The sequence below is a fragment of the Hippocampus zosterae genome, chromosome 2 (genome assembly GCF_025434085.1).
Source record: "Hippocampus zosterae strain Florida chromosome 2, ASM2543408v3, whole genome shotgun sequence".
Classification (NCBI taxonomy): domain Eukaryota; kingdom Metazoa; phylum Chordata; class Actinopteri; order Syngnathiformes; family Syngnathidae; genus Hippocampus; species Hippocampus zosterae.
Genome location: NC_067452.1, coordinates 29,846,583 through 29,873,091, shown reverse-complemented (window position 1 = coordinate 29,873,091; position 26,509 = coordinate 29,846,583). Strand labels below are relative to the sequence as shown.

The following is a 26,509-nucleotide window of genomic DNA, read 5'->3' as shown; positions in this document are numbered from 1 at the left end:
TGCACGAGGCACATCATATGAGCAAAATATAGACACATGGGAAGTAAGGTTCGTTTTTGTGTCTTTATGTGTCTGTCTATGCACGCGTGTGTGCATGTGTGCGGGAATTCTGGGGATAGCCCTGACAGGGAGTCCCGGTCATGACATGGAGCGCGGCAGCAGCCGGAGATGTGGGCACTGTGCCAGCGGGCGTCACGCCAGTCGCACGACCCTCCAGCACCACCGCCCCCCCAACCCCTTCTTGTCATGTGAAGAGCAAAAAAGTGCAAACATGCACACTTTCACCGCTGCTGCCCGTCTTACTGGCCCTTTAATATTTAAATCACACGCAGTGTGTGGAGTCACCTTTTTACAAACGAATAGCCGTCGGTAAAAATACAGGGCACTCCAACTGTCTGATGTGATTCTTGTTTTGCTTACAATTTACAGATTCAAATTCAATATATGAATTCATTGTCAATGAAAGTAAACATCATTCAGTGTTAAATTGAATTCTGGCAAACGCAGTCGTTCAATTGAAAAGAATTATTTTTAGTGGCATGTCGCATGCTGCTACGCGGACAGCAATGGTAACAAATCCAACTATTTTTTGTGTCATTTGAGAAAACATTATTTTGGATGTAAAATGTGAAAACATAATTTTGAGTTATGTCCATTTTCTGGTTATTACGCACAGTCAATCAAATAAAAAACATGGCGGGGTGGCACGGTGGTTGACTGGTTAACACGTCTACCTCACAGTGCAGAGGTGCAGGGTTCGATTCTGGCTCCGGCACTTCCTGTGTGGCGTTTGCATGTACTCCCCGTGCCTGTGTGAGTTTTCTCCAGGTACTCCGGTTTCCTCCCACATTCCAAAAACATGCGTGAACGGTTAATGAAAGACTCTAAATTGTCCCAAAGTGTGATTGTGAGCGCGAATGGTTGTTTGTCTCTGTGTACCCTGCGAGTGGCTGGCAACCAGTTTGGGTGTCCCCCAACTACTGCTCGAAGACAGCTGGGATTGGCTCCAGCATGCCAGCGACCCTCGTGAGGATAAACGGATAAGAAAATGGATGGATGGAATAACATGTTTTTTTTTAATGTGTGAGTTCAGTAATAATCAGTAATAACAAAAACTTGAATCAATTTAGCGCGTTGCTCCGATTCTCTCCCATTCTGTTGCCAATACTTCATCAATGCTTGTGTAACATACTTCTAAGATTTTCCACAATGACAGAACTACTGCATATGACTCAGCTGTTCGTACAGAGTTGGATACGCACTCCTTTGAGTGATTGGTTAGGAACCACCGCTCTGAGTGCCAATCAAAAGCACGGCATTTTTAAGAATTTAAAACCACATCTTAGTACACAATATAATCCTTTGTAAAACCTTTTTATGCAACTAGCAAAACATACAGCATACGAATATATAATCACATAATACATCCAGCTAGTCCTAGAATTAATCAAACAATTCATTTTATGCTTTAAAAATGTCATCGGGTTTGTTCAGTGGTCAACCAGCTATTGCATTAGGTGACTTTGACCATTCAAATTACAATAACAGGCATGGGATTGAAGTGAAACATCCACTCCAAGCTCTGGCAATATTCATGCACACAAAAAAGTCACATTACACTGTGTGCCAGGAAATATCTTTGAATAAATACAGAGAGGAGAAAAATTAACTGCAGTTGAATTATGTAAAGGTTTAAATAGTCAGTCCTTTATTGAGAGCGAAACGGAGGGAAGAGAGGAAAATGGGGTTCACAGAAGGCAAAGTTTACGCTGTCGCGCCAGCTTTCAGTAAGCTTTCTGTCTTGCGAGACACCCTCACCGTGGACGTGTGTTGTGTATTTTGTGATCTTTCGGCTGCCGTCGTGTGTCAAACTGCGCGCGCGTGTGTGTGTGTGTGAAGGTGTCTGATGTCTGTCGGATGTGTGCCGCTGCCGAAGTTATAAGGATTGACTTTGATTTATGGGTCTGCAAAGTTAAAGCGCACACACGAAGACGAGAGCGTGCGGCTACTTGAGCCATGACAAATCAAAACAAATCCGTGCAAAGTTGTCAGGCGGTCAAACATGAAGAGAGGATAAATTTGACCCCGTGCTTCCAATCATGAGACAGATTTTTTTTTTTAATGATGAGACACTGAGGTGTAGGTCTGCCGCTTATTCATTTTTGAAATACAAAGATATGAATCGGCGTTATCCTACTTTTCCTACCTGTGAACATGTGTGATCTTACTCACTCATATTAATGAATGCTTCATTTGCCTTTACCTCAATATTCTGTCATGCATCATATATCTGATATTGTTTATGTTTTATTAATTATTAAAAAATACTTGAGAAAAGGAAAAAATGTCCATCAAATCACAATCGTAATTTTGAGGAAAATAATCTCAATGACATCATTTCCCATAATAGTTCAGCCTGAAAAAAAATGGGTGCGGTAGCCAGCATTTTAAAAATGTACTGTAGTGCCTGATCACATGTGTAAAAATTGAGTGTGTGGGCATGTGACATGTTGCATCGAGCGGCTGCAACTGACTTTTGTTTTGGCGAGCTGCTTGCTGTGTGTGTGTGTGTGTGTGTGTGTGTGTTTCACATGGGGTCAGCAACAAACAATCTCCAAGTTTGGCAACGTCAGCGTCGCTTAAAACAACAGGCATTGTTCAAGTCGCTTTGCTTGACACAAATGAACAGGTTGCAATACATTCGCGCAGCCCTCTTTCATATTCTTTTGCTCTCTTATTCAAAATTTACTTTCCTACTAACTCAGGTACGAAATCATTCATTGGGTCTTTTCAAAGAGTATCCACGTGTGTGTGCTAAGGGACGCATGATTTCAATTTTTGTTTTTTAAAAATTTGAGTCGACATTAACAGGTCGATGATAACGGCATTCATACTTTTTTTTAAATAATGTACCGAAGCGTATTCTCAAACCATGAAAAGACAAGCTGTGGTTGATCAACAACCTCTTTGTTAAGACATTGAAGAGTTTCTGTCAATCATAACCACACCCCCCAAAAAAACCCCAAACATTTAACTAATTGCCTGCTCACCTGTCTAAAACACAAACCACTCGTGAAACAATGTTGTTGGCTATAAAACGGGCCTTTAAAAAAATTGGGCAATAGGAAGGCTGCATTCCTTGTTCTTTCATTGGGGCGTAATCACGTACTGTGAATTGGAGGTTTGTAACGAAGGAGGAAGACGAGCAGGCACTTGACCACCTTGCATTATATACGGAACAGTCAGACAAGAAATCCACAATGCGCGTGTCCTAAAAGGAATATGATCACTTGAACTATCAGCATATTGTAAGTCATAAACCGTGTTCTAAATTTGTTGGCAGGGTTTTATTGCAAACTTATAAAATGCATTATTGAATGGCATAAAAATCAATATTTAGTCATTGTCTCATGATAAGGAGCACAACAGACATTACATTTTTATGACCTCTCCTAAAAAATAACCAGGTCCTCCAATGTTCATATTGCAAACATTTTTTTTTAACCAAACCACTTTTAAAAACAAATGAATGAAAACAGTGGTTCAACAATTTGTTTCCTCAACCTCGGATTTCAAAATGATTACCAGTAAGCATTTTAAAACATGTGATAATATAACAGAGCAATCATACATTCAAATGATTTTGTCATCGCGGCCTTCTAAAGGCCTTCTCACGCCAAACAAGGTGCAGCATGCCGTCGACGAACCAATTTAACGTGCATATGATACCAGGGCACGAGAACAGAATGCCTCGAATAGAAAAAAGTTGTATTTGGTAATGTAATGTAAGGCCCAGCCTACGGGAAAGTGGCTCGAAGATTGAGCACGAACAATAATATACCAACGGTTGGGTTGGAAAAAGCCTTCCTGCTACTTCCTGTGCACGTCTCAGTACATACAAAGTTGATCCTTCGCCTTCTTGGGTGTGCTGGCAGAGTTGTCTTTCAAAGAGATTTAATATATATATTCCTTCCATGGTAGATATTTGCCCACAAAGGGTACAAATCGTAACAGTCCGAATATGCACACTGGTTAAAGGGTACAGCAAGTGTACTCTTGAGGGTACTGCCTCATTGCAAGCCACTGGAGCCACTTTAAAGGTACAAATTTTGCACCTTTTTTTTGTGATAGTGTAGGGACAATTAATTTCACTTACAATTGTGGCCAAAACATTCCTTTGATTGATTTTGTGTGATATTTTTTCAAGGCCTACAAAGGCCGTCAAAAGTTACCGGTATTCATGCAGACTTGACAGAAGGTTAGTCGTTGGCAACGGTGCATTGAAAAGAAACACTGAGCACACGTTGAGGTATGTTGCTTAAGTGTCTCCACTGATTGCAATAGGATATTTGTACTTTGATGGAGAAGGTCTATCAAATGTATTATCTACAATTCTGATGAGTTGTTGCTTTCACTCCACGCTTCACATCGATTTGCAACGTTCTTTGCCGCTGTTGGCGCTGACATCCTCTTTTTCAAAAACTTCTACTTTGAGACCTACTGACAAGTGCTCCAAAATGCGATGTAAAAAATGGACCAAAGTTGAGTTCAAAATGGTTTTGTGTAGTTAATTTTGTAGCTAGCTCCAATTTGTTTGAGATGGCTGCCCCTAGCGAGTGTCATTGAAATGTTTCGACTTTTCACATATGGGTCGTCTTTTATCAAACAGTCAGCAAGTTAGGAATCCATAGCTGTACCTTTGTAAATGCTGCACTTTGTTGCAAGTTGAAGGAGTGGGGGGTTTCCATCAAAGCTCCAAAATTGTTTGCATGTGCTTTCAATTACAGTTCGCGACAGACCAAAATTGCAATCGGCAGGTTAGACTGGACTAGAAAATTGGAGCGCAAGAATCTCAACATGGCAGTACAGGCAAGCGTCATGTGCCTGAAAAGGAACTTACAACTGTCAATACACTGAACAAAAACATTATCAACAAGTAAAGATTGTATCATTGGCATTTATGGATACATACATACATACATACATACATAAATCAATAAATGTGGTTGATCTCATAATGGTAACAGCAGATTAGGAACACTGAGGGTATATTGGAGATACAGACAGAAGGATACTGCAAAGTCCCTTGAGGTCTATCCGTACAAATCCAAGATGGTAAATTTACGAATGTTATGCATTTACATCACTAGTTAGTGTCATTTGAAATCATCCATTCATTTTTTAATCCGCTTATCCACACAAGAGTCGCGGGCGTGCTGGACCCTATCGCAGCTGTCTTCGGGCACTAGGAGGGGTGCACCCTGAATTGGTTGCCAGTCAAAAAGGCACACATATAGATGAACAACCATTCGGAATCACACTCACACCTCGGGGCAATTTAAAGTGTTTCATTAACCTGCCATGCATGTTTGTGGAATGTGAGAGGAAACCGGAGTACACGGAGAAAAAACTCACGCAAGCAAGGGGAGAACATACCATGCCGTCCATGTGAAATCAATTGAAGTATAATATCATCCATCAATTTTCTATAGCGCATGTCCTCATTCATGTTGTGGGTGAGCTCAAGTCTATCTTTGACTTTGTGCGGGAGGAGAGGTACGCCTTGGACACAAAAAAAAACCAATAGAAACAAACAACCATGAGCACTCACATTCATAACTGTGGACAATTTAGAGTCTTCGATTAACCCGAAAGGCATATTTTTTTATATTGTGGGAGGAAGCCGCAAGACTTGGAGAAAGCCCATGCAAGCAGGGATGTGACAAGAATATCTCAGCCAAGATTGTAGCTCAGATCCTCTCAAGTGTCAAGCAGACGTGCTAACAATTACTCCAGTGTGCTGCCTGTTCCAATTTTACTATCGTCACCCCAACCGAACTTAAGCGTCACTAAACTTGAGCACATTGATCTCTTTTCCCATGACATCAATGCCACAATAGATTGCAATTGATAGATTTTTATTTATATGCTTATTTTCCATTTGTACTTTTTCCCACTAATTCAATTGAATTGAAGATTACCTTTGACTCAAGTCATAATTCATTCAATTCAACATTTGACACAAAATAAGGTCACTGCAAACAAGAACTCAGGAGGTAATTATCATGGACACACAATAGTAACTTTGTCACCAATCATTGGCGCTCCACTTCCCAATTATTGCAAACAGGGACTGAGAGTCTCGCTTGAAGGTATGTTGAAACCAAGAAGGCAGGAGTCAAAAAAAAGTTCAACAACACATGCACAAACCATTTTTTACACCACGGCCCAGACGCGTTTTATCGATCCCAAAAAGTCTGTCTTGCAGAAAAGGAATGCCATTGTAATGCAGTATTCTCTGATATAACCAGAACAGTAAAGCCTGACATAAGAGCATCACAGAAAAAAAAAGTAAAAACATTTGTCACACGTCGCTCTTAACACATTTATAGTTATTGGGCTTTTTCCAGCGCCAAATATAGAATACTGATTATGCTGCAAATCCAACACTTAAACTTCAGAAACCCAAAGTGTTAAACGTGTTGGCAGATATGATCAAAGTGAGACGTAAGGATGATGATGTTATTTTGGGATGGACGTGATGCAGACATTAAAAATGTTTCATGTCAAATTATGCCGAAGTACATAAAACAAAAAACAAACAAAAAAACAAATAAACAAGAAACTGCCGTAGTTACTCATTAACATAGCACTTTCCATCTCAATTCTATAAGACAACATTACCAGCACCACCCCTTCCCAAAAATTAAAAATCACTTATTGAATGACGAGGATTCCAAAGGGTGGTCTTCCACTTCAGTCCCTCGTCAACACTTCAATGTGTGAGTGTGGGGGGTGAGTGGGGGTAGGGGTGCAAGGCGCTGTGCGAGTCTCTCAGGAAAGCTTTAGGTTTCAAGATGGACAGTCAAATGGCTTACAGATTGTCCAGCATCCGTCCACGGTTTTCCTCAAAATCTCAACGCCCTCCTGTGTGCTGCGAGCCATGCAACCAAAAATTAGACGGCCAATATCCTCTTGTTGTACATATCATATATATATGTATACATATATATATATATATGAAATACATTGATTGGCTGATTGTAGCCTTGCTTTTAGTCACTCAGCTTTTAAGTTCAGTTGTCAAACACATGGTTATTTGTGTACGTAAATGTCAACTGATAGGTGATGGGACATACAATTGTGATGCGGCCCAATTAATCGGATTCATTTCACCCAGTACTGACACGACCGACAACTCTTATCCAACGTCTCCTGCTGTCGTTTCGCTAAACAGTATGAGCTCCCTAAGATCAGTTGAAAAGGTTCCGCAAACTCAAAACCCGCATCAAAACTCACTTGTATTCTTTGGCATTTGACTCAGCATGACTTCGATTTGTTCTTGGTTTTGCTGTTCGGTGCTTTCTACCGTCTTTGTTAGTGATTTGTTTTACTGTTTGTTGTATATGTTAATTGCTCCATGTACAGCACTTTGTGTGCAGCGATGGCTGGCTGTGTGAAAGTGCTCTATAAATACAGTTGAGTTGAGCTGAGTTGAGTTTGCGGAACCTTTTCAGATGGGCAGTGACAACAACGAAAGTTTACCTACCTACCAGTTTATCATGGTCACAGTGAACTGAAGTGATCCAGACACAAAGAAATGCGGAGTTGTCATAGGTATTAAGGCAGGACTTTCGGCCCTATTCGTGCCCATCCCAACGCAAGTTAGTTAGCAAAGTGCAGTCTAACTGAGCACATGGTCGCAGTTTTCTTTCTTTTGGTATCTTCGGAAACGACGGGCAGTTAGAAACGGCCATTTGCGCCATTGTGGTCGCACCCAGCATGCAGGTGACATTAAAAACAAACGCCGTGCCGAGTATTTTTAATGACCAAAAAGTGGAAGATGAGCTTAACTGTCTGAGTGAGGATGTACTTTGTCTCAACCCTTTGTGATTCCCAGCGGGCAAAGACGGCGGTGCGAACGTAGTCCGCGCCCGTAAATTGTTGAGACACCGAGCCAAAACAGCACTCTGACCTTCCTCCACGTGTACTTAGCCAAGACATGGCCGACCCACTTCCCGGTCTATGCTTTCTTCAAAGTGTATTTTGTGACAATTCGGCGCTGCATCTTTCACATTAAAAGTGGAAATCTGTATTTCATAGTAGCTGTGTGTATATCATTGTGCAGTCTAGTCAAATCTTTGCATACCTGACAGTTCCCTTGTGATGTGGTGGATGAATATGATGGCCTGAGATAAATATACATGAAAAGTAATTATGTTAACAAATGAATTATAGACAAAATATGAACATTTTACTGCATGTTCTCCCCGGGCCTGCGTGGGTTTTCTCCGGGTGCTCCGTTTTCCTCCCGCATTCCAAGCTGATTGGACGCTCTAAATTGTCCCTAGGTGTGGGTGTGGGGGTGGATGGTTGTCAGCAATGTTCGTCACACAAGCCATTGAAGCATTCTGTATGTCAACAAAAGTGTTGTTTTGACCTAGCATGCCTGGTTAATTTTGTAAATACATGATTTCCATTTTTTCATATGGGGAAAATGTATTTCAAAAATAGTTGATGGAAAAGGTGATGGATCTCAACATTTGTTTCTCTCATGTATCTGTCATCTCACACACACACTTTGTTTTAATAGGCATGTCCAGGCCCACAAACAAATGCACGGTCCAATAGCCGATGCCGAAAGATGCTTGCTGGCAGAACGGAACAAGCCAGCCAACCCGAGCAGAGCGCCGAGTGAGCCTGTAATGTGACAGGATTGGCCCAGCTCGCATTGGGCTTTGGGAGAGGGGAGTGGGGCTGGGGTGGGGGTGGAGGGCTGGTTCAGAGAGTGGATGTTGAGGGAGAGGGTGTCACGTGACCGAGTCCAGCAGAGAGCGTTATAATAGGCCCCCTCTCGGAGCTGAGAGGCAAAGGCTGCATGTTAACCAGAATCCCTCTACCACACACAGGCAGGCCATTGTTGCCTATTCACTGCACTCCATCTCGGGCCACTTTATCATTCAATTAGGACAGCTTTCACAACGCACACCACAGAAAAGAGGCCTTCAATCAAACTGAAAACTTTACACTGGCCTCGGAGGGGACGCCGCGAAGGGGACTCGCCGTTGTCGGCCCACTTTCGCTTCTTCAACTTGTTGTTGGCGGAGCATGGAGTGAGGGAGGCAGAAGAGGAGAGAATGGATGCAGAGATGTGAGGGATGAGTGGGAGAGAGGAGGAGGAGGTCCTGGACACGTTTGGTACCACGTGTGTTTATGAAGCCAGTGGAATGTGTGGGTGAAGGGTTAAATTTGGTCATCGCTATGGGGTAGTGGAAGGGAAAGGGGAGGGTTGGGGGGAACAAATTAAAGCTGGGGAAGAAGAATGGCACAGAGGAGCCCTCTCGAAGGAAGTAATGAGATACAGAAATATGCTTGAGAAACGAGGCAAAAGTGATCACAACATGAGCCAGGTCCACAGACACCTCAGAGAAACAAATAACGAACAACTCGGGATGCGTACCGAAAATGGTACTTCTTTTAGTATGGACCCATTTGGATCGGCACTACTGAGCTCTAATTCACGCGAAATCAAACAGTGCCATGTTTGGATTCCAAAGCGCAGCTTTCTAAGTTAGGAATGTGCAAGAGGCAAAAAAGTTTTTGGTTTTCCATGCCGTACTTGAACGCAGCACTGCAAACACACCAATACAATTCAATATACCGTAAATTCCGGATTACAAGCCGCTACTTTTTCCCCACACTTTCAACACTGTGGCGTGTAATATGAAGCGGCTTAAAAAAATAAAATACAATTTCCATCGCGGGAAAAACATGCACCAATAAAATGAGATTGTATGACTAATCACAACTTCCACTCTTTTTGCCATAGCGGGGGAAAAATGTGTTACCCGGCAACAGTCGACCAATAAAATGAATGAGTAGTACACAGGGGTCCAATGAAATTGTATGATTACCGGTAATCACGACATCCAAATTGAATCACGGTGGAAGAACAATACTTATGTCATTTTGTAAGACAAATTTGTTTATACTTTATGAAAAGTAAAATGTTAGAACTTTATTTTTACTCCATACTCTGGCTCATTTGTTTTAAATTAATTTCGTTACTCCTCAAATCTTACATATTGAACATATGTTACAACCAATAACAGAATAAAAGTACAGAAAATTTAAATCGGTACTACTGAGTACGGTGTCGATTGTGAGAATCTGAACCAGACCGGTTCAAATGTGTTCACATATCTGAGCTGACCTCCACCAAGGCTTAAACATTTGTTCCCAGAAAAATAAATATATTTTTTTAAGCTCTTTATCCTTTTCAGATTTGCGAGCAAGCAGCTGGGTACAGCCTGGGATGGTTACCAGTCAATTTCAGGCCACACATGGACAGGCAACCATTCACAATAATTTCACACGTCAATGAAACTAATACTTTTAATGTGGGAGGAAGCTGAAGTACAAGGAGAAAACGCATGCAAGCATGACAAGAACATGTACACAGACAGGCCTGAGCCAATATTTGACTGTGATGCAGGCTCGCTAGCCTCATGCAACATCATCCTGCAAAACAACTGTATAGGATATCCAGAGCTATAAAGTGGTTCTGTTTTTCATCAAGTAATCTTTTATTCAGATTTCACACATCAAAAAAAGATTTTCTGAAATATATACATTACATTTTTTAAATTGAATTAGTCCATCCATCCATTAACTGAACCACTATCATCACATAAAATCATCGGCAGCTTAGCCTTTCTTAGAATAAATCTTGATACATCCAGTTTGCGTTCCAATGAAAATGCATGGCAATAGCCTTGAAAGAAAACGCCATCATAAAACCTCCCGCTTGCTCAAACACAATCATTTGACAGTTGAAACTGATTTTTATATTTGTCCCAACATAGTCAAGAGGTTATTGGGTTGAATGTCGCTCGTTCTCCCCCGTGGAGGTTTTCTGTTGAGTATTCTCCATGAGTGTTGATGTGAGTGTGGATGGTTTTTTGACGATGTGCCATGCGATACACAATTACTCTATTGCAAATATTTTATATCATGCTTAAAATCATCTTTTGCATGCCAAGAAACAGGTTTAATCCAAACATGCAGAATAACGGGACGTGCAGATTGAAGAAGCTAAATTTAACACGCGCAATGTGATTCACCAAACCCGAGACGAATTATGGCAGCGGATTTTGCGTTTCTGAATACCGCGACTGAAAGTCAGCGCTGTGCGTCATGACTGCGGTTTACTGCGGCCAGGACGAGGCACAAACAAAATGAGAGGTGACAGGTACAACTGATCTTTTCCATTTGTGAAAACATATCTGAAATCCCAGAAACAGAAATCTCCAGGACATTGTGTTGATCGGGAAATGCGGTCATGGAGTTTCAAACTGATCTATGGACTGACTTGAAGCCACTCATCAGGAGTCATGTCATATTACCAGTGACAAAACTTCTTTCAACTTTACAAATCCGAGCATCTGTGTGATTTAAGCGCATGGTGACAATCCGTGCTGGCCTCTCGCGGAAAAGCATCCAATGATGCATCCAATTTCCATCCACTCGAGTGTGCAGTGAAACAAGATCAGCACGATAGATTTCTCTTCTCAGTAATATGTTTGTCTCTTCCATTTCCAGTTCCAATTCCATCACTTCAAACTTCATTTTGAACTTTTTGGGCTCCCCTAAATGTCCATGGAGGAGAATCCATCAGAGCTTGGTTAAATGCCCTCATTTTCACTTTTACATCTGTTGCCAATCGCGACACAAGCAACAACAGCGCCGCGGCCGCTATTTGAAGTATTAGAACAGTAAATCTGACCAACGCAGTGAGCACAACTGTTAACAGTAACATTAGCACACATGTGATAACATAGCATGACAATTTGCCAGAAGCACTAAAGATGGTGCCATGAGGATCTCATTTAACGGTTGGATGTAATTGCTTGTTAGCTAATGGAAACGTAACACTTCCTATTTTTGGCTCTTTTCACTTTTGAGTTGATTTTGGCTAGGATAAGTAAAAAGTAAAATTTATTAAATTGTTAAGTTGCTTCATGAAGAAATATGTCCAATGGCTCTCAGGATGTTGTGACACCATAGGGTTTAGAAATAGCCTACAAATACATATACAAGACGTTTTTTTTAATGAAGTGCAGGATGGTGAGCAGGGCGGGGTGGCCAAGACGTTCATAAAAAAATCACTTCCGAGGAAGGAAGAAGGGATGTGGTATCAGACATGGAGGCAACATTCCGCTCCCCTCATATTTTTACACATTCATTCATTCATTCATTCATCTTCCGTACCGCTTGATCCTCACTAGGGTCGCGGGGGTGCCGGAGCCCATCCCAGCCGTCTCCGGGCAGTAGGCGGGGGACACCCTGAATCGGTTGCCAGCCAATCGCAGGGCACACAGAAACAAACAACCATTCGCACTCACACTCACACCTAGGGACAATTTAGAGTGTTCAATCAGCCTGCCACGCATGTTTTTGGAATGTGGGAGGAAACCGGAGCACCCGGAGAAAACCCACGCAGGCCCGGGGAGAACATGCAAACTCCACACAGGGAGGCCGGAGCTGGAATCGAACCCGGTACCTCTGCACTGTGAAGCCGACGTGCTAACCACTGGACTACCGGGCCGCCTATTTTTACACAGCTTGCTCTTGCTCTTATGGACCCAACTATGTGCGTGAATGTTTGGGTGTGTGTGTGTGTGTGTGTGTGTGTGTGTGGGTGGGTGTGAGTCATGTGTTAATCCATCTATGTATCAACTTTCATGTATCAACTTTCATTCCAATTTAGCTGAATCATAACTCGGCATCTCCGCTACAGTAGCGGGCATCCACATAACTGGGTGCTGAATCACATCTTAAAACCATAAAAAAGAATCTTCAAAGTCCAGATGTTTGAGTCCTACACGTGCACCAACATCAAGCACTCACTAGGCCGCCAAACACAGATTTTCACATACTTTTAGGTACAGGTTCCTTGGATGTCAAATTTGAGTACATATTTTCTTTTCGCAAACTTTAAGCATTCAACTGTGAAATTGCCTGTTGGAAGCAAACAGATATAAAATCCCAGATTGTCAGGGTGAAAATACAGTACTTGCAATAATATTTTCTATGCGCCTCCACTAGTCTAAACGCGGCAATCTGATTAATATTGTGTTTGTGGAACATGAGTGAGCAACAAAACCCCCTTTTTTTTAGCCATTTTGTCACTTTTTGCTGAGCCATGTCATTGTTGTTTGTTTCCTTGTTGTTGTTGTTTTTATTGGGATTTATCAAATCTATATATAAATTCAAATGTTTAAAGTGATTTTGTATGCTATCCATACATGTTTGGTGATTTAAGTAAATTAATAAAATAAGATGGTTAATCATAAAATAAGTATCGCTTGATCCTGATGTGTTCTAATAAATTAGACAAAGACAAATACACAATTTTTTTTTTAATTCTGTTTTTTCAGCAACACAACATGAGGAAGGACCAAGGTGGGCATATTCAGATGTCCACCAAGGCTAAACAGTTCCAATTTGGATCAACATTGGCTCTCAAACTGAGTAATACACCACATTCAAAATCGAAACACTTCTTTGTAATGATTTGCGTGTTGTAAAAATTCCTAATGCAGTTGTAAACACAACCTCCCCTCCTGATAGTTGTACTAATAAAGCTTAAGTCAATAAACTTCATTGAAAGAGGCCAATAAAGTCAATTTATAGCCATGTATTGATCCAATTCAGTCATGTACACTGTAACCAGGACAAGGTGCATGCAATGGTATGATAGTATTGCTCAGTATGGCTTTTACTTGCCAAAGTGCTGTCTGGAAGTTAGTCTCTTGTGCTTTTTTTTTTTTTGCACTTGGAGCTAAGTGACATTCATTCATTCATTCATTGTATTTATCTTCCGAACCGCTTGATCCTCACTAGGGTCGCGGGGGGTGCTGGAGCCTATCCCAGCTATCTCCGGGAATCGGTTGCCAGCCAATCACAGGGCACACAGAGACGAACAAACATCCACGCTCACACTCACACCTAGGGACAATTTTAGAGTGTTCAATCAGCCTGCCACGCATGTTTTTGGAGTGTGGGAGGAAACCGGAGCATCCGGGGAAAACCCACGTAGGCCCGGGGAGAACATGCAAACTCCACACAGGGAGGCCGGAGGTGGAATCGAACCCGGTACCTCTGCACTGTGAAGCCGACGTGCTAACCACTGGACTACCGGGCCGCATACCGTGACATATTATCTATAATTATAAAAGCAACAACAAAAAAAACACAGATCAAGTGAGGAAATGTTTCGTGGAATATAATATCAACATTTGGAATGACAAAAATGAAAAATTAAAATGAATTACAATTATTTTATTTTCAAGACCTTTGAGCACATGAATTGTCATAAATGCCTACACAGATACACATTTAAATTGGGTATTTCTATGGTTAAGATTATGGATTACTGTGTAATTGTAGTCGTTGATGATGAAGTGGGAGACTCGCCGGACTTGTGTGCGGGCAGCGTCGGATCAGTTTCCACTTAGTGACGGTGTGCATGTGGGTGTGAATGGTGATTTGTCTCTATAGGGGTGTTCACACGGCAAGATTTGGTCGTGTGCTGCGCCGGGGCTGCCACAGTAGAGCGTTCACATGTGCCAATTAGCTCCGGCGTAGCCCCGGAAAAAGGCTTACACCGGACCAAATTTGATCCACCTCAGGGAGGTGGTTTAAAAATTTGCTCCGGAGCAAATGCTCGTTTGCGAAGCAGCACCGATGTAAATTTGCACGTGTGAACGCAACTGTTTGTGAAGAGTACGTGTGGCGAGAATGCGTTGCTTTTGTGCTCTGTCAGACTTCCGTAATGTGTTTGTTTAATAACGACACAAGACTTGGCTGGTAACATCTTTCTTTTTGTAGGAGACTGGGCTGTCTCGGAGTTGTTTGTTCCTTTTTTGTTTGTTCACAACCCCCCGCCCCCCATATAATTTATTTTGTGATTTCCTCTCTTGATTTTTCAACACGACAGCTCATTTGTTTTCTGTCGTTTTGCTCCGCTGCAGAAACTGCCGTGTGAACGCAAGTGGGGCTGCACCGACGCTGCGCCGATGCTGTCACGCTCAGCGGCTTTGTACGTGTGAACGCTCCACACAATTTGCTGCGGTGCAAAATATATCGCAACAAAATACATCGGCGCAGCGCCGGAGCAAATGTGTGCCGTGTGAACACCCCTTATATGTGGCCTGTGACTGACTGGTGACCAGTTCAGGTTGTAGTCTGCCTTCCGCCCAAAGTTAGCGGCGACAGGCTCCAGCAACTCCACGCGACTCTGTTCAAGATAATCCATCCATCCATTCATTTTCCGAACCGCTTAATCCTCACTAGGGCCGCGGGGGGTGCCGGACCCTATCCCTTCCATCTTCGGGCAGTAGGCGGGGGACATCCTGAACCAGTTGCCAGCCAATCACAGGGCACACAGAGATGAACAACCATCCGCGCTCACACTCACACCTCGGGACAATTTAGAGTTTTCAATCAGCCTGCCATGCATGTTTTTGGAATGTGGGAGGAAACCGGAGCACCCGGAGAAAACCCACGCAGGCCCGGGGAGAACACAGGGAGGCCGGAGCTGGAATCAAACCTTTTTTACCTCTGCACTATGAAGCCGAAGTGCTATCCACTGGACTACCGGTCCGCCGCTATATGAATGGATCGATGTCTAATTGTATCGATGTATGATTTTTTTGAGTGTTTTTCATAAATCTGCTTGAATTTATCTTTTTTTTCCAGGTCACTGTTCTGCCAAACTGCTTTAATCCATCCATCCATCCATCCCTCCATTTTCTGATCCGCTTCTCCTCACAAGGGTCTCGGGGCGTCATGGGGCCTATCCCAGCTGTCTTTGGGCAATAGGCTGGGTACACCCTGAACTGGTTGCCAGCCAATCGCAGTTAGTTCATACATATTTTGTAAATTATGTTAAAGGCTCCTGCGGTTGAACCAAGGTGTGAAGGTTCACACCCAACACCAACATGGTGCTTACGGGCGCCAGGTAGGCTCAAAGGACCACATGAATAGTCCACGTGCCTCCTCTGAAAATAGCTTCAAGTAAATACTTGCAGATATTTTAGGCAAATAAAGAGCTGCATATCGAAATCCGACTTTACGCTATTCCCTTTCATACAGGCCGTCCTGCCTCTGCTACCTCAGAAACCAGGAAATTGCCCATTTATGTGTTGGTACTTTTCTCACAGAATAATGTCATTGGTAATTAAAAAAATATATAATAATATAATTTTTAAAAGGACCTTGACAGTTAGGTGTGAAGGGCCTATTTGATGAATTTCATGCCATGATCGACATACTTTGGGTGGCTTTCACTACAGTGAAAGTGACTCACACTGAGAGATCTTTCTCCATTGCCTACGTTAAGTCTGAGTTTAAGTCTGTCCTAACCTCTTTAAATTTTAGGTCCTAAAGTAGCGCTGCACTTAGAGCAGGCGGCCTATTAATAAATGTGCTGCAGACAGCCTGGCGGAAGTGGCCTCGGGGGTGTAAACTTAGCCTCGGAAGAGAGGGATGCATGAAGGACCAAAAACAGAAGGACTGGATGGATTGACTTCAACGATGTGGAAATGGACTAAAAGATGTTGATGACTTTGGGTCATTAGTGGAGCTATGACTTTTGTCAAGGTGCTTTTTTTTCCCAACATGGCCCCTGGCAAAGGGGGTGGTTATTTTCCTGTTTGTTGGTCAATTTACATTGTAATTTAAACCTTAGAAATGTGGGAATGGTCCAAATGGAAAGTTTCCCATGGGAAATACAAGAATGACTCGAGAGTTGAGGATAATTTCATTCGAAAATATCTAATTCAAGCATCAATTCAAACATTTTGTTTTGTCATAAACAGACATCAGGCAAAGTGAGTGCCCACATGTGAGGGCATTAAAGTACCTTAATTGTGCCTTGTTCTTTAATTGAGTGATGGCGTATCTGAAGCTTGCTTCCTGAAAGCTTCAGATACGCTTCCTGAAATTTTGGCTGGCAACATAAAACAAAAAAAATGGCCATGTACCAGTTCATAAATCCTAAAAACATTTTGTTTAAACTCCAAAATTGGGTCACTCAGAAGTACATCTTTGACAGGTTAATTTACTGGTATAGACAAACAAGAGTAGCGCATTGTTTAAATGTAATAATCATCGGCAAAAACACTTTTATCCTGCCTGCTTGAATGACTGGTCATAACAAAATTGGGCTTGCTCACTATCTGGTTCATGAAAACAGACACAAGATAATTCTGAGGCGAGCTGTTACATTTAACCCACAGGGACTCAAAAAACCCTCAATGAAAAATCAATCAATTGCACCTTTATGCAAGACGAAATTTGAATTTGAAATAAATGTATGGGTTGCTCCCAGGCTCAATCGCTATCTCACTACGAAATTTAGAGGGAATCCGTCATCAAGGGATTAAGTGTGCGAGTGTGTGTGCGTGTGTGTGTGTAGTCCTATGGAACTATGGTTATCATACTAGATTGTGTGACAATAGAAGGGAGATAGTCATCATCAGATTCTCAAATACTGCAGGTCAGTTCCTTAAAAAGAAAGCATGTTGGAGGGAGTGGTTTGCTCCCCAACCCTTCAATGCCAGCCATATTGGCCCGGACAATGAGTGAACATCCGGAATATGTAGATTGGGGTAAAGCAAAGGTGGCGCTTGATGGATGGATGTACGTTCTGAAAAGCCACAGCTGCCAAGATCTTCCTAGAAATAGAGCCACAAAGAAAAAGTGGCAGTATGCGCTTCAAGCATCTAACATCCTCATACTATTTCTGACTGGCATACTGCAGGGTACGGCAGAATGCAGGCTGCACCAAAAAAAGAAAAACAAATCTGTGTTGTTGTGAAGGATTTTGTATTATTGAGTAACCAAATAGTTGCCTTTCTTTGAGAAAACGACTCCACTTCTCAACATAGTCACCACGATTAATTACAAGCTTCACAACTGAAATCAATTTGAGCTGGCAAACGTTAACTGTTACATAATTGATCAGAGTCGCAACACTGATTGACATAACGAGCGGTACTTGTTGCTAGAGTTTTTGTGGCCAATGTGCATTTGATTATTTGTGCGTCCAAATATGCCAGTAACACCCACTATGCCGTCTCCTTGGCAACTTCAGACAGAGGGGCTCTGCTGCGTGTAGGAAAGGACAGAGAGAAGTGGCAGAAAAAATGCAGTGAGAAAATTACACTCGCCCCTTATGGACTGGCCACAAGATGGGGTTTTCCCCCTTTTTCAAATAATTGCTCAAATGTCTGTATGAAAAATACTTCTAGACCACTTCTAGAATGTAAAACTTTAAAAAATTAGTTTTAAACAATCCAATGAAAATTCTGTGAGGTGCAAGATAAGACACGGATGGATAGACACACTCAAGAAGTTGCCCACATGCGACTACATCATCCGCAATGGAAGATCTTGCAGTTTACCTGTACAAATGCATTTTGCCCGCCCCAATCTCATGCACAGACCCCACGGAGTCAATATCTGCTAGCACAATGTTCAAGTTTGTGTGCGCCTCACCTGGGCTGATATTAAACAGAATGAGGGGAGCAACTTCGATTGATCGGGAATCAGCTAGGTTACGTCCCACAGCGGCACAAAATGACATAAATGTCCTCTTCCTCCTGTGCAAATGGATGAAAATCAAACAGCATTCTAAAATGACCACCCTGACATGGTTGTGTATAGGGGTCTATTGTTTAGCAGCCATCAGCCATAAGTTTCCTAAAATGATGACCACTGTTTTTTTTTTTTTTTTTTTCAGAAAAACTAAACAAAATATTTCTTACAATATATAAATGAATAATTTCATTTCAGGGGTAGGCAGAACTGAATGATCTGTTTAACTAAGGATGTAGCTAGTGTTCCAGTTAGCATAAGCATTTCGGTTCATCGCTGCTCAGCGCAGCCTGTGATCGTCCCATTTTGGGCCTGTACAAGATGTTCAGCTCAGTCTTGTATTTCTTTTTTTAAAATGTACTTTTTTACAGCTTTGGACACATGTATTACAATATGTCTTACAGGTGATCTCCGATAATCGTTAGGAATAGCAGCCACAAACATAGCCCGCAAATAGCGAAAATCTGTGTCATTTTGACGGCAATTGTTATTTAGTTTTATATATCATGATTTTACCGATCCGGACCATTTAGGAATAGATTTTCCTCCATTAGGCCCTGAGCTAAAATGGTATAAGCCATGAATCTAATCGGGTGGCGATATCTTATAGATGAAGTTTGAGCTGAACAAAATATATCAAACGCCAAGAAGTAACACAATATGTCACTTCCAAAGGCAAAAATTGTAAGGCACTTTAGCTTGTCATCTATCATTGGAGTTGCACAGTATTTAATAGACATGTAGCAAACGCATATTTCAAACTTAGTAATTTCATAAATCCCTCAGGCTAGCAGGTGAAAAAGTGGTGGATATTTAACTCTAAATAATTCAATTTTATTTGTAGAGCACTTTTTAAAAAAGCAGCTGAAACAAATGGCTGAACATAGATTTTAGTTTAGATTAGTTGCTCCATGTACTGCACTTGGTATGCAGCGATGGCTGTTTGAAAGTGCTCTATAAATACATGTACAGTTGAGTTGAGATTTTAAAAAACGGAATCTGGAATGAAAAGAGCACAATGACAAGTGTGAAAAAAAAAAACAAAGGGAAAAAAAAGTGAACATTAGCCACTCAATATTAGTCTCTGGCTAAATTGAACAATCCTAATTTGGATCAGCAAACAAACTGTAAACGGCCAGAGTGCCCTCCAGCAATGCACATAGTTCAACAAAAATAAGGGACGTAGCTTTATTGCGATGCCGCTAAGAAAATAAAGAAGCAGCCACAAACATAACCTCCCGAGAGAAGGTCAAACATGGCTTACAATTCTTGACTGTCCCATGACACAGAATACACGCGTGTAAACACTTAAACCAAATATGTTCACAGCACGAGTCGACAAACTCATTCTGGGATGCAATCGCTGCTTCTCGCTGCATATTCCATTTCACTTCTTCATAAACTTCCCGTGTGTGTCGCCGTCGTGAGAAGACAACAAACACCAACAATCCTCTTGCAGCCTTTTAGTGAAGAAAAAAACAAAACAGATTCTCACATGAACCCGTTGTCCTTTCTTCCCTTGGCCATCTCTTCTGCTCCGCTCCCCCCCACACCCCACCCCCGCCACCCCCACCCCTTCTTTCCTAGCCCATCCCGGCTCACAGAAGGTGAAGCAGTGCAAAGAAAAGGGATTGCAGCTTTTCCGATTCTTCGCTGTTATTAACTGCCATTTGTCCCCACAGAGGGCTGTCCATTCCATTAACCCAACCGATGCTCTTTTCTCATGGAAATCAGCCTGCTGTTGCCTCTTCCACCAGCAGCCACCACCACTGCCCCCAGTGACAGCAAGGAATTGTGGGGGATTTTTCAAAGACGAAAGACCTCCCTCCATCTCAAAAGCAGCTTTAGCTCACACACAAACACGCAAACACATTAGCAAATGTGCCGCGCACCATCCATAAACACGAGTGAGATCTCAAAAACGCCCGCGTCACGAGTTTGCAAAGTTCCGCCTCCGACCACACGAGGCGGACTAGCGCAGGATGCAACTTAATTAAATGCAACTTACAATAGATGCTTTCATATTTGTCCGAAACAGTAAACACAGGTTACCATTCGTTGCTAAGCTAGTCAAATTTGTGTTTATTATATGAAAAAAAGGAAATGGAAAAAAGGGGAGGGTACCAACCAAATTTCTCATTTGGCGTTTATTTCTAACGGCAAAGGGTAAATTATTACTCAGTTTGAGGGCACACTTGGTCCAAGCGTGACATATTCGGTAATTTCATTCGTCAGAGGTGATGAGACTATGGGTAAGTCTATTGACGGCTTGAAGCTCGTCAGTAAAAATGAATAGATAAACCGCGTCAAATTAAAAGTTCCGTTAAATATTTATTTATTTAGTTCGTTTTAATTCCATTTGAAATACGATTTAAGACTGACTGTCTTGTGCTGTCCCAAATTTCTGGAGTCCATAAATGATATATAATTGCGCTTGAGTCCCAACTCAAATCACATTACTAATTTGTGACACCGTCGCGATTGTGTTATGTTACCACAAGAGTCATTCGGGTTTTTTTTTCTTTCTTTTTTTAAGAATGTTAATTTACTTCAGAGTTTGAAATTATTTGCTATGGCTAAACAACGAATAGAATTGAACTTGAAATCAGAGTGTAGTAGAGTAATCGCAAAAGGCCGCAATTTCAGAAAAAAAAAAGAATGCTTCCTTTCGAACAACAAAGTTGTTGATACACTGTCAAACTGGTCTTTACTGACTGCTTAACAGTTGGATTTTATGCTCATTTGCCTGCCAGTTATTCCCATTTCCATATTCGAACGCTTCAGGGGGTTGTGTTTGAACGCAGTGCTTTCCCTGCGTCCATAGATTACATCGAGACTTGGGTGCCAGTCAAACATTCCTCTGTGACAATAAAGGCGTAATATGCAATGACCCGTTCTGACTCGGATCTGAAAATTCTCATTTGGCGTTCATTTCTAAATGCCAATTTACATCGCAATTTGAGTCACCAACCCTTTGTGCGCAGCCCTAATAGTAATACAGATTAATTTATTCCTTGCACTTGTTAAAAAATATAATATATCATATAAATAATATGACATCACAAACGTGGAATAAAAATTGCAATTTGGTCATTCTTCAAACTTGTTCAGTCCTACTATGTACAATAATGTCTTGACATTCTTTGAGACTTTTGAAATCTCAATTTAAGACCTTTTCATGCCAATTAAGACCTTGTTTTTAGATTAATGGCTTCACTGCCGGTGACGACGTTTTGAGAATCTGCAGCAACCCTTGTGGAGTAACAACGACCAAGGCACTGTCTTGTAATAATAACTCACTTCCATTTCCTTATTTTGTCATTGCAGGCCTCAACGTGAGAGGAGCGCGTTAGAGCAACTCTAACGCCCCTCATCTTTGTGCTCCTCCACGTACTGTTAAAGCATACCATGTTAACATTTTTAGGAAGTTTTATCGTTTTCCTTTGGATGCCATCAACTAATGATCTACGCAGTCATGCAGCTTGCTTTGAATTGCTCGCAGATTAGATGGCTCTGTTTTAACCTTGACATCAGGAGATTGGGCATATTTATGGAAAGAACTACAAGTTGCACATTCTGTCGACAGTCCAGAGCAAGTGTGCGCGCATACGCGCATACATATGATGGCCATCTATGACTGCATTTGCAAAATGGTAAATATCCTCTCTTTAGGGGGAAAAAGGGGCCCAATATTGCCAACAGTGACGAAAATGTGAGGAATTGATCACCCCCAACCCCTGACTACAATGTAAAACATTACTCACATTAAAATGATCCCAAAACACTTGAATTCCATTTCAAAATTATTCTTACCCTTAAAAAATGAAAGGCTTAATATTTGATTAAAAAAGAGGCACTGGATTGCACATATATTTGCCTTTGCAACCTTGAAAAAAAAACAGTTGTCAAACAAAAATGAGACCTTTGTCGTTTGTTCAGAGTGTACTTTTCAAGAGCAAAAAGAGAGAGCACATTCAAAGACTCTCTGGAATTTCCAATAACAACCCAGACTAACCTGAGCTCCTCACCCAAAGATCTTAACAGATGAGATGATCTGTTCGACAGTAAATCTCCCTTCATATTGAGGGTATGTGGTCCCGGTATTTCACTTTTTTTCTCCTCTTTTTTTGTAAGTGTTAATTTTGCATTTTCATCATTTTGCATCATCATTTTTAGTTTAAATCACATGTGTCATGAAAAGAATATCCAAATGTACTGTTTCAACCAATAAGAATGTCTTTTTGCCAGCCCCCGATTGACAGTTGTGTTCTGTCAGTGGACCACCAGCGCGCTGCTCACCTTCCTGGTCACTTCAGCGTTTCCCGTGCTATAATGTAATGATAGCAGAGTGGTGTCCAGACATTTGTTGTGCACCCAAGTTCCAAAACAGCATTAATTGAGTCACCCAGGTATAAAAAAAGAAGAAAAGCAGACAGCCAGCAGGCATGTTCAAAACAAAACAAAAAAACAATGTAAAAGGCCCGAGTACATGTTAATGGTTAAGGCAATGTCATACTATATGCTTAAGAGACATTTTCAACACATGATGATCAAGTTTGTTTAGCTCTGAGCATTTCATCATTGAAATGGCAATGTACTGAATTACGGCAGCTTCATCAACGTCATCGTCGCTGGCGTGAGGACACGTTGTTGTGTTAGTGGGTTTGTTATTCATTGATCTTACTTTCTCAATATATTATAATACGGTATATTTTTTTTCTTATTCTTATCTTTTGTGATGAGGGGATTTACTGTCTTCTACTTCTTTGAAACCAATTCCTACTTTGCTTTCACCAGGGACGATGACGCCATCTCGTGACCTCTTTGGCGTTTCAGAAAGAGCACAAAAACTACGAATAAGTGAGTTTTTCAGCAAAGAGTTGGGATAGGTTCCACAGAAATAAAATTTCAAATAGGGGAATTTATGAGTAATCGCGAACAAGCTGGGATTTACTGTACAGTTGTGAAATACATAATTACATGTTGCATAACTTAAATATATTGTCATTACTCCTAAAATCCCAAGTAACATAAACAAATTTTATTTTATCGCATCAATAATTGTCATATGAATGGACAGAATATCTCCATATCCACAGTGATAGATTAGACATGAATACAAAATATAAAAAACATTTCCAAATATGATCAAATTGTGGTCAACCAATGCCCTGGAACAGACTGTGTTCAACCTTTGGGAATACTTTGTTAAAAATAAATAAATAAAGTAAAATGAAAAGCTAACATTGATTTAAGTGGTTGCATAAACGTGTAACTACCCATATTATAAGCAACATCTCAGTATGTATGTAAATATGTAGTTGCAGCTACAAAAATATACATGTAGAACTGATACAATAATACTGCAAATGACTACTGCACTGTTAAGACACCCTCCACTTGTTCTACTTCCAAGGGGGGAAAAAAACACAGTCGCGCACACGCTCGTGCACGCGCAGGCCAAGGGAACAAAAACATCCGAGGAGCCACAAACATGACACAAGCCACGAGGAGGACAGCTACATACGTGTGGTCCACATATCTTTCCAAGCTTAATGAGCAACGTGACAAGTGAACGCACCATCACCACAAAATAAATCCCACACTTTAATAAACTGCTACCAACGAGCCTCAATTAAAATCCACTTTTAACATACTTTTACACCCTCCCAAAATCTCGAAAATACACGGAGGGACCTTATATTCCCAAAATGGCCTGAAACTCAACAACTTGACGTAAAATAACAATAATAAAAGGGCTCTACCAACGTGCCCCAAACTTGTCGCGATCACTTTTTAGCAACTTTAGCGCTGTTGTTAAATGTCTAGTCACACACACACACACACACACACACACACTTACACGCACACACACAAATACGCCACAAATGACGCAAAGGCCAATGGCGCTTATTTGGTAATACCAACACATTCATAACAAGGCAATCGTCGCGCAAGTCGAAGTGCACGTCAGCTGGACGCCGTCAAAGGTTGCGTAAAAGGTTTCCCAAACACGCACAAGGACAACAACGTGCAAACACAATACGCGAAGGAGGGGTAAAGGGGGAAAAAAGAGGCAGTTTACCCACCAAAAAGTTTCCAGCACTGCATTAGTCAACTTTCACTTGGAGCCCGGGTTAACGTCCATCCCGAGTAGAAAGCCACCATGGGAGAGACCCACGCTGCCAACTCCACGCTCTCTCTCTTCGATGTCTTCTTTACTTGTTTATAAAATAATTTTAAACGACTTCGCCCCCTACCAATAATATAGATATTCGGGGCCTGGGAGTGAGTGTGTGTGGCTCTCCTCAGGCTGCAACCGAGTTAGGGGGCGGTAAGCATTGTGGGAGTGTGACGTCAGGCCACTTTCACAAACTTTTTTTACACTCGGGGATAGATTACTGTGTTGCTTTTTTAACACCCACCGGCAGACACGCTCGCGTACGATCTTGTTAGCTAAAACACCTGCACATCGTCACCGTATTCTATTTCAAACAATATATTTGTAATAAATCGGCAGCGTTAAAACTCAACACAAAATTAAAATTCATTTGAGAAATCACTTGACTTCAGACCTCAGCCAATCCACACGAACGTGTTTTGAAATATTCCAAATATTCCGATCCTTTAGCCATGATACAATCATCACCGGCCAATGACAAGCATGCCCAGTATCTCAAGTTATTAACAAATTATCACCATGTGCGTCAGATAAAAATAACAGTTCACAATTACATAAGCATGCTTTGTAATAACAATGACCTTTACTACCCACACTTTAATATTATATTGTATACTGTATACACATGTGAATTAATCGCCGACCAAATTAAGCATAATTACGGATTTATTGGAGTACCATTTTTTAAATGCATGTTTCAGAATTTAAAATAAAATATGTAAATAATAGCTGATAGGACACCATGGAAGCTTCAATTTAGTTTAAACTAAAACCAATATTAACATGCAAATCTTTCACCTGCTCATTGTCTTTGCATTGTGTCTGAAATTATATAAAATGTCACCCTCACAACAGCTCGAATTGGTCTTTGAGTGGATTGCACTGAAATGTCCGAGATTATTGAATGAAAGCATTAACGTAAGCAATCAGACGTTGTAATAATGATCCGATTTAATTGCATTACTATTTTAAATACTTTCACATTTCAAAGCTCTTGTGTTTAAATTTTAATTGATAGTAATGAGTAATACTGCATGAATTAAAATCAATTAACGTGTTGAGCCCACATTTTGTCCCACTTTGCCTGCATAATTCTTGTAGTTCTTCAGTGTACGTCAGTGTATATGTCGTGTGACTGTGTTGTAGAGGGGGGGTGGGGGGTGAAAGAATTACTTCCAGGGCACATCAACTCGTTTCCTCGTCACCCCCTCCTCTTCGAAGCCCACCACAAGCTGATGGAGCCCGCAAGGGGAACATGTTTGTGCAGCCAGGGAGCGTGGGGGTGGGGGAATCTACTGTGATGCCTTCAGGCTCCTCCAGTTTACGCAAAATTAAAATCCATTAATTAAAAGATTTTTTGAAAACAATTCCACCCACTTGCGTTTTATATGTTCACGTATATTTTTCACACATTAAGCGCAAATCACCGAGTCTATACTCTGAGTTTAGAATCTTATTTGATGAGCAAACATTTCTCTCTTTTTTATTTCAGAATTATACGTCAGACCCAGATTTCTGCCGCAGTTAGACACCTTCATATTTCTTTAGCATACGAACAATAAATATATTCGTTTCATGTTTGTCAGATTCATGTCTTTTTTCGTTTCAAAAAATCATATGAAAATTTCATATTTACGACTGCTGTTGAAGGCACCGTAGGCCTCT

The 26,509-nt window shown here is 41.3% G+C and overlaps 1 protein-coding gene and 2 long non-coding RNA genes across 6 annotated transcripts in view; 1 reads left to right on the top strand and 2 right to left on the bottom strand.

The window, feature by feature from the left end:
* The window catches only part of LOC127596759 (uncharacterized), a 202,889-nt gene extending 190,267 nt beyond the window's left edge, over positions 1–12,622 (bottom strand). Inside the window, exon 1 of the long non-coding RNA XR_007961549.1 lies at positions 12,401–12,622. This is a non-coding gene — a long non-coding RNA (uncharacterized LOC127596759). The remainder of the gene's footprint in view (positions 1–12,400) is intronic.
* The window catches only part of LOC127596749 (uncharacterized), a 32,636-nt gene extending 8,556 nt beyond the window's left edge, over positions 1–24,080 (top strand). The window contains exons 4-5 of one of the 3 annotated variants that reach the window (XR_007961531.1): positions 20,346–20,570; positions 21,991–24,080. This is a non-coding gene — a long non-coding RNA (uncharacterized LOC127596749). Of the gene's footprint in view, positions 1–13,439; positions 13,874–20,345; positions 20,571–21,990 lie in introns of those variants that run through there. The other 2 variants (XR_007961532.1, XR_007961533.1) reach the window with 2 other exon arrangements.
* Positions 1–25,038, bottom strand: part of plagl2 (pleiomorphic adenoma gene-like 2) — a 39,043-nt gene extending 14,005 nt beyond the window's left edge. Inside the window, exon 1 of one of the 2 annotated variants that reach the window (XM_052059477.1) lies at positions 24,753–25,038. The gene's annotated coding sequence lies outside the window, so the exon portion shown is untranslated. Of the gene's footprint in view, positions 1–20,158; positions 20,234–24,752 lie in introns of those variants that run through there. The other variant, XM_052059478.1, reaches the window with a different exon arrangement.
* Positions 25,039–26,509: the final 1,471 nt, after the last annotated feature.